Raw genomic sequence first — 8,042 nt, 5'->3', positions numbered from 1 at the left:
ATCTACAAAGGTATATATATGCACTCCTATCACTTGTTGCTAGATGAACTCATAGATGGATCTTGGTGAAACCGTAGGAATTTTTTTTATTTTCTGCAACGTTCCCCAACAGTGGTATCAGAGCCAGATTTATGCGTACTTCTCTTTGCATGAGTAGAACACAATTTGTTGTGGGCGTAGATGTTGTCAACTTTCTTGCCGCTACTAGTATTATTTTGCTTCAGCGGTATTGTGGGATGAAGCGGCCCGGACCGACCTTACACGTACGCTTACGTGAGACATGTTTCATCAACTGACATGCACTAGTTGCATAAGGTGGCTAGCGGGTGTCTGTCTCTCCCACTTTAATTGGAGCGGATTCGATGAAAAGGGTCCTTATGAAGGGTAAATAGAAGTTGACAAATCACGTTGTGGCTTTTTCGTAGGTAAGAAAACGTTCTTGCTAGAACCCTATTTGCAGCCACGTAAAAGATGCAACAACAATTAGAGGACGTCTAACTTGTTTTTGCAGCAATTGCCTTGTGATGTGATATGGCCAAAAGTTGTGATGAATGATGAATGATATATTGTGATGTATGAGATCATGTTCTTGTAATAGGAATCACGACTTGCATGTCGATGAGTATGACAACCGGCAGGAGCCATAGGAGTTGTCTTAATTATTGTATGACCTGCGTGTGGATTTAACGCCATGTAATTACTTTACTTTATTGCTAAATCGTTAGCTATAGTAGTAGAAGTAATAGTTGGCGAGCAACTTCATGGAGACACGATGATGTAGATCATGATGATGGAGATCATGGTGTCATGCCGGTGACAAGATGATCATGGAGCCCCAAGATGGAGATCAAAGGAGCTATATGATATTGGCCATATCATGTCACTATTATTTGATTGCATGTGATTTTTATCATGTTTATGCATCTTGTTTACTTAGAACGACGGTAGTAAATAAGATGATCCCTCATAATAATTTCAAGAAAGTGTTCCCCCTAACTATGCGCCGTTGCGACAGTTTGTTGTTTCGAAGCACCACGTGATGATCGGGTGTGATAGATTCTAACGTTCACATACAATGGGTGTAAGACAGATTTACACATGCAAAACACTTAAGTTAACTTGACGAGCCTAGCATGTACAGACATGGCCTCGGAACACAAGAGACCGAAAGGTCGAACATGAGTCGTATGAAAGATACGATCAACATGGAGATGTTCACTGATGGTGATTAGTCCGTCTCACGTGATGATCGGACACGGCCTAGTCGACTTGGATCATGTATCACTTAGATGACTAGAGGGATGTCTAATCTGAGTGGGAGTTCATTAAATAATTTGATTAGATGGACTTAATTATCATGAACTTAGTCTAAAACCCTTTCCATAAATGTCTTGTAGATCAAATGGCCAACGCTCATGTCAACATGAACTTCAACGCGTTCCTAGAGAAAACCAAGCTGAAAGATGATGACAGCAACTATACGGACTGGGTCCGAAACCTGAGGATCATCCTCATAGCTGCCAAGAAAGCATATGTTCTAGAAGGACCTCTAGGTGAAGCACCCATCCCAGAGAACCAAGACGTTATGAACGCTTGGCAGTCACGTGCTGATGATTACTCCCTCGTTCAGTGCGGCATGCTTTACAGCTTAGAACCGGGACTCCAAAAGCGTTTTGAGCAACACGGAGCCTATGAGATGTTCCAGGAGCTGAAAATGGTTTTCCAAGCTCATGCCCGGGTCGAGAGATATGAAGTCTCCGACAAGTTCTATAGTTGTAAGATGGAGGAAAATAGTTCTGTCAGTGAGCACATACTCAAGATGTCTGGGTTGCACAACCGCCTGTCCCAGCAGGACATTAACCTCCCAGACGAGGCGGTCATTGACAGAATGCTTCAGTCGCTCCCACCAAACTACAAGAGCTTTGTGATGAACTACAATATGCAGGGGATGGTGAAAACTATTCCTGAAGTATTTTCAATGCTGAAGTCAGCAGAGGTAGAAATCAAGAAGGAACATCAAGTGTTGATGGTAAATAAAACCACTAAGTTCAAAAAGGGCAAGGGTAAGAAGAACTTCAAGAAGGACGGCAAGGATGTTGCCACGCCCGGTAAGCTTGTTGCCGGGAAGAAGTCAAAGAATGGACCCAAGCCTGAGACTGAGTGCTTTTATTGCAAAGGGAAGGGTCACTGGAAGAGGAACTGCCCCAAATACTTAGCGGACAAGAAGGCCGGCAACACTAAAGGTATATGTGATATACATGTAACTGATGTGTACCTTACCAGTGCTCGTAGTAGCTCCTGGGTATTTGATACCGGTGCCGTTGCTTATATTTGTAACTCAAAGCAGGAGCTGCGGAATAAGCGGAGACTGGCGAAGGACGAGGTGATGATGCGCGTCGGGAATGGTTCCAAGGTCGATGTGATCGCCGTCGGCACGCTACCTCTACATTTACCTACGGGGTTAGTTTTAAACCTCAACAATTGTTATTTAGTGCCAAGTTTGAGCATGAACATTGTATCTGGATCTCGTTTAATACGAGATGGCTACTCATTTGAATCCGAGAATAATGGTTGTTCTATTTATATGAGAGATATGTTTTATGCTCATGCCCCGATGGTCAATGGTTTATTCTTAATGAATCTCGAACGTGATGTTACACATATTCATAGTGTGAATACCAAAAGATGTAAAGTTGATAACGATAGTCCCACATACTTGTGGCACTGCCGCCTTGGTCACATTGATGTCAAGCGCATGAAGAAGCTCCATGCTGATGGACTTTTAGAGTCTCTCGATTATGAATCATTTGGCACATGCGAACCATGCCTTATGGGCAAAATGACCAAGACTCCGTTCTCTGGAACAATGGAGTGAGCAACCAACTTATTGAAAATCATACATACTGATGTGTGCGGTCCAATGAGCGTTGAGGCTCGTGGAGGATATCGTTATGTTCTCACAATCACTGATGACTTAAGTAGATATGGGTATGTCTACTTGATGAAACACAAGTCTGAGACCTTTGAAAAGTTCAAGGAATTTCATAATGAGGTAGAGAATCAACGTGACCGAAAAATAAAGTTCTTACGATCAGATCGTGGAGGAGAATATTTAAGTCACGAATTTGGCACACACTTAAGGAAATGTGGAATCGTTTCACAACTCACGCCACCTGGAACACCTCAGCGTAACGGTGTGTCCGAACATCGTAATCGCACTTTATTGGATATGGTGCGATCTATGATGTCTCTTACTGATTTACCGCTATCATTTTGGGGATACGCTCTAGAGACAGCTACATTCACTTTAAATAGGGCACCGTCTAAATCCGTTGAGACGACACCATATGAATTATGGTTTGGGAAGAAACCTAAGCTGTCGTTTCTAAAAGTTTGGGGATGTGATGCTTATGCCAAGAAACTTCAACCTGAAAAGCTCGAACCCAAGTCGGAAAAATGTGTCTTCATAGGATACCCTAAGGAAACCATTGGGTATACCTTCTACCTTAGATCCGAAGGCAAGATCTTTGTTGCCAAGAACGGATCCTTTCTGGAAAAAGAGTTTCTCTCGAAAGGAGTAAGTGGGAGGAAAGTAGAACTCGATGAAGTACTACCTCTTGAACCGTAAAGTAGTGCAGCTCGGGAAAATGTTCCTGTGGTGCCTACACCGACTGGAGAGGAAATTAATGATGATGATCAAGGTACTTCGGATCAAGTTGCTACTGAACTTCGTAGGTCCACAAGGACACGTTCCACACCAGGGTGGTATGGCAACCCTGTCCTGGAAATCATGTTGTTAGATAACGGTGAACCTTCGAACTATGAAGAAGCGATGGCGGGCCCAGGTTCCAACAAATGGCTTGAAGCCATGCAATCCGAGATAGGATCCATGTATGAAACGAAGTATGGACTTTGACGGACTTGCCCGATGATCGGCGAGCGATAGAAAACAAATGGATCTTTAAGAAGAAGACGGACGCGGATGGTAATGTTACCATCTATAAAGCTCGACTTGTCGCTAAGGGTTATCGGCAAGTTCAAGGGGTTGACTACGATGAGACTTTCTCTCCCGTAGCGAAGCTGATGTCCGTCCGAATCATGTTAGCAATTGCCGCATACTATGATTATGAGATATGGAAAATGGACGTCAAAACGGCATTCCTTAACGGTTATCTTAAGGAAGAACTGTATATGATGCAGCCGGAAGGTTTTGTCGACCCTGAGAATGCTAACAAGGTATGCAAGCTCCAGCGATCCATTTATGGGCTGGTGCAAGCATCTCGGAGTTGGAACATTCTCTTTGATGAGATGATCAATAAGTTTGGGTTTATGCAGACTTATGGAGAAGCCTGCGTTTACAAGAAAGTGAGTGGGAGCTCTATAGCATTTCTCATATTATATGTAGATAACATAGTTTTGATGGGAAATGATATTGAACTTTTGGACAGCATTAAGGCCTACTTGAATAAGACTTTTTCAATGAAGGACCTTGGAGAAGCTGCTTATATATTGGGCATTAAGATCTATAGAGATAGATCGAGACGCCTCATAGGTCTTTCACAAAGCACATACCTTGATAAGATATTGAAGAAGTTCAATATGGATCAGTCTAAGAAGGGGTTCTTGCCTGTGTTGCAAGGTGTGAAATTGAGCTCAGCTCAATGTCCGACCACGACAGAAGATATAGAAGAGATGAGTGTCATCCCCTATGCCTCAGCCATAAGGTCTATCATGTATGCCATGCTGTGTACCAGACCTGATGTAAACCTTGCCGTGAGTTTGGTAGGAAGGTACCAAAGTAATCCCGGCAAGGAACACTGGACAGCGGTCAAGAATATCCTGAAGTACCTGAAAAGGACTAAGGACATGTTTCTCATTTATGGAGGTGACGAAGAGCTCCTCGTAAAGGGTTACATCGACGCTAGCTTCGACACAGATCTGGATGACTCTATGTCACAAACCGGATACGTGTATATGTTGAATGGTGGAGCAGTAAGCTGGTGCAGTTGCAAGCAAAGCGTCGTGACGGGATCTACATGTGAAGCGGAATACATGGCAGCCTCGGAGGCAGCGCATGAAGCAATTTGGGTGAAGGAGTTCATCACCGACCTAGGAGTCATACCCAATGCGTCGGGGCCGATCAAACTCTTCTGTGACAACATTGGAGCTATTGCACTTGCCAAGGAGCCCAGGTTTCACAAGAAGACCAGGCACATCAAGCGTCGCTTCAACTCCATTCGTGAAAATGTTTAAGATGGAGACATAGAAATTTGCAAAGTACATACGGATCTGAATGTCGTAGATCCGTTGACTAAACCTCTTCCGCGAGCAAAACATGATCAACACCAGAACTCTGTGGGTGTTCGATTCATCACAATGTAACTAGATTATTGACTCTAGTGCAAGTGGGAGACTGTTGGAAATATGCCCTAGAGGCAATAATAAAAGGATTATTATTATATTTCCTTGTTCATGATAATTGTCTTTTATTCGTACTATAATTTTATTATCCGGAAATCGTAATACACGTGTGAATACATAGACCACAACATGTCCCTAGTGAGCCTCTAGTTGACTAGTTCGTTGATCAACAGATAGTCATGGTTTCTTGACTATGGACTTGGATGTCATTGATAACGAGATCACATCATTAGGAGAATGATGTGATGGACAAGACCCAATCCTAAGCATAGCACAAGATCGTGTAGTTCATTTGCTAGAGCTTTTCCAATGTCAAGTATCTTTTCCTTAGACCATGAGATCGTGTAACTCCCGGATGCCGTAGGAGCGCTTTGAGTGTACCAAACGTCACAACATAACTGGGTGACTATAAAGGTATACTACGGGTATCTCCGAAAGTGTCTGTTGGGTTGACACGGATCGAGACTGGGATTTGTCACTCCGTATGACGGAGAGGTATCTCTGGGCCCACTCGGTAATGCATCATCATAATGAGCTCAAAGTGACCAAGTGTTTGGTCGCGGGATCATGCATTACGGTACGAGTAAAGTGACTTGCCGGTAACAAGATTGAACGAGGTATTGGGATACCGACGATCGAATCTCGGGCAGGTAACATGCCGATTGACAAAGGGAATTGTATACGGGGTTGCTTGAATCCTCGACATCGTGGTTCATCCGATGAGATCATCGAGGAGCATGTGGCAGCCAACATGGGTATCCAGATCCCGCTGTTGGTTATTGGCCGGAGAGTCGTCTCGGTCATGTCTACGTGTCTCCCGAACCCGTAGGGTCTACACACTTAAGGTTCGGTGACGCTAGGGTTATAGAGATATTAGTATGCAGCAAACCGAAAGTTGTTCGGAGTCCCGGATGAGATCCCGGACGTCACGAGGAGTTCCGGAATGGTCCGGAGGTAAAGAATTATATATGGGAAGTTGAGTTTCGGCCATCGGGAAAGTTTCGGGGTCACCGGTATTGTACCGGGACCACCGGAAGGGTCCCGGGGGTCCACCGGGTGGGGCCACCTATCCCGGAGGGCCCCATGGGCTGAAGTGGGAGGGGAACCAGCCCCTGGTGGGCTGGTGCCCCCCCCCTTGGGCCCCCTGCGCCTAGGGTTGGGAACCCTAGGGGAGGGGGCGCCTCCACTTGCCTTGGGGGGCACTCCACCCCCTTGGTCGCCGCCCCCCTTGGGAGATCCCATCTCCAGGGCCGGCGCCCCCCCTTGGGGGCCTATATAAAGAAGGGGGAGGGAGGGCAGCCGTACCCATGCCCCTGGCACCTCCCTCTCCCACTCCAACACCTCCTCCTCCTCCGTAGAGCTTGGCGAAGCCCTGCCGGGATCCCTGCTGCATCCACCACCACGCCGTCGTGCTGCTGGATCTCCATCAACCTCTCCTTCCCCTTTGCTGGATCAAGAAGGAGGAGACGTCACACTGACCGTGCGTGTGTTGAACGCGGAGGTGCCGTCTGTTCGGTGCTAGGATCTCCGGTGATTTGGATCACGACGAGTACGACTCCCTCAACCCCTTTCTCTTGAACTCTTCCGCTCGCGATCTACAAAGGTATGTAGATGCACTCTTATCACTCGTTGCTAGATGAACTCATAGATGGATCTTGGTGAAACCGTAGGACAATTTTTTATTTTCTGCAACGTTCCCCAACACAGGTTTGGGATGGGAGTGAGTTAAGACTAACATTCAGGAGGTGCGTTGACACTGTTGGGATGAACCGCTGGGTTCAACTTGTCTGCATGATCAGGGAGTGCCCTCCATCAAATGAAGTGGACACTCCAGTTTGGAGATTAGAATCCAATGGCTCTTTCTCAGTTAAATCATTTTACAAACAAATCAATTTTGGTGGAATTGCTGTTAACTTCAGTACAAAAATGTAGAAAATTCTATGTCCACAAAACATTCATATCTTCTTATGGCTTTGCATTCACAACAAAATTCTTACTAGGGACAATCTGGCAAATAGGAGGGGAGTAGAAGATCCATCCTGTTTGTTCTGTTCTGAACTTGAAACTGTACAACATTTGATGTTTGATTGTGTAGTTGCCCAACAAGTTTGGAAACTTGTGGCAGAAATCTTTAACACTGATATCATATCGTGCTTTGGTCAAGGTATGTCCTTCTGGCATATGCATAAAGAGAAAGTTGTTTTCAATCTGGTAACAACTGCTGCCTTATGGAGCTTATGGAGATTGAGAAATGAATTTTGTTTCAGGGGCGCAAATGGAGAAGTGTGAAATGCATTCTTGCAAAACTAAGCTGCTATATTCACCAGTGGAAAGTTCTCTGCGACGATGGACAAGCAACTCTCCTGCTACGATGCATACTGCTGCTGGACAAGTGTCGTGGGGAACTCCTCCGGATCGCCTGGAGATGAGACTGGGGGAGACCAACTGAAGACTCAGAGCGCTGGGAGATCTTCTTATGTTTTTCCATGTTTCTTTTGCTGTTGGTATCCTGTAAGCTTTGAGCTACACCAGTTTGAGCTCTGTGGCTAAGTACTGAACTGATGGCCTTAGCCTTCATCATTCGCGGTAGTTTTCTTTTGTTCGGAGTTAGACGCTGTCGT

This window comes from Triticum dicoccoides, chromosome 4A (genome assembly GCF_002162155.2).
Source record: "Triticum dicoccoides isolate Atlit2015 ecotype Zavitan chromosome 4A, WEW_v2.0, whole genome shotgun sequence".
In the NCBI taxonomy this organism is placed as follows: Eukaryota; Viridiplantae; Streptophyta; class Magnoliopsida; order Poales; family Poaceae; genus Triticum; species Triticum dicoccoides.
The sequence above is the reverse complement of the archived record's forward strand: the minus strand, read 5'-3'. Positions refer to the sequence as shown.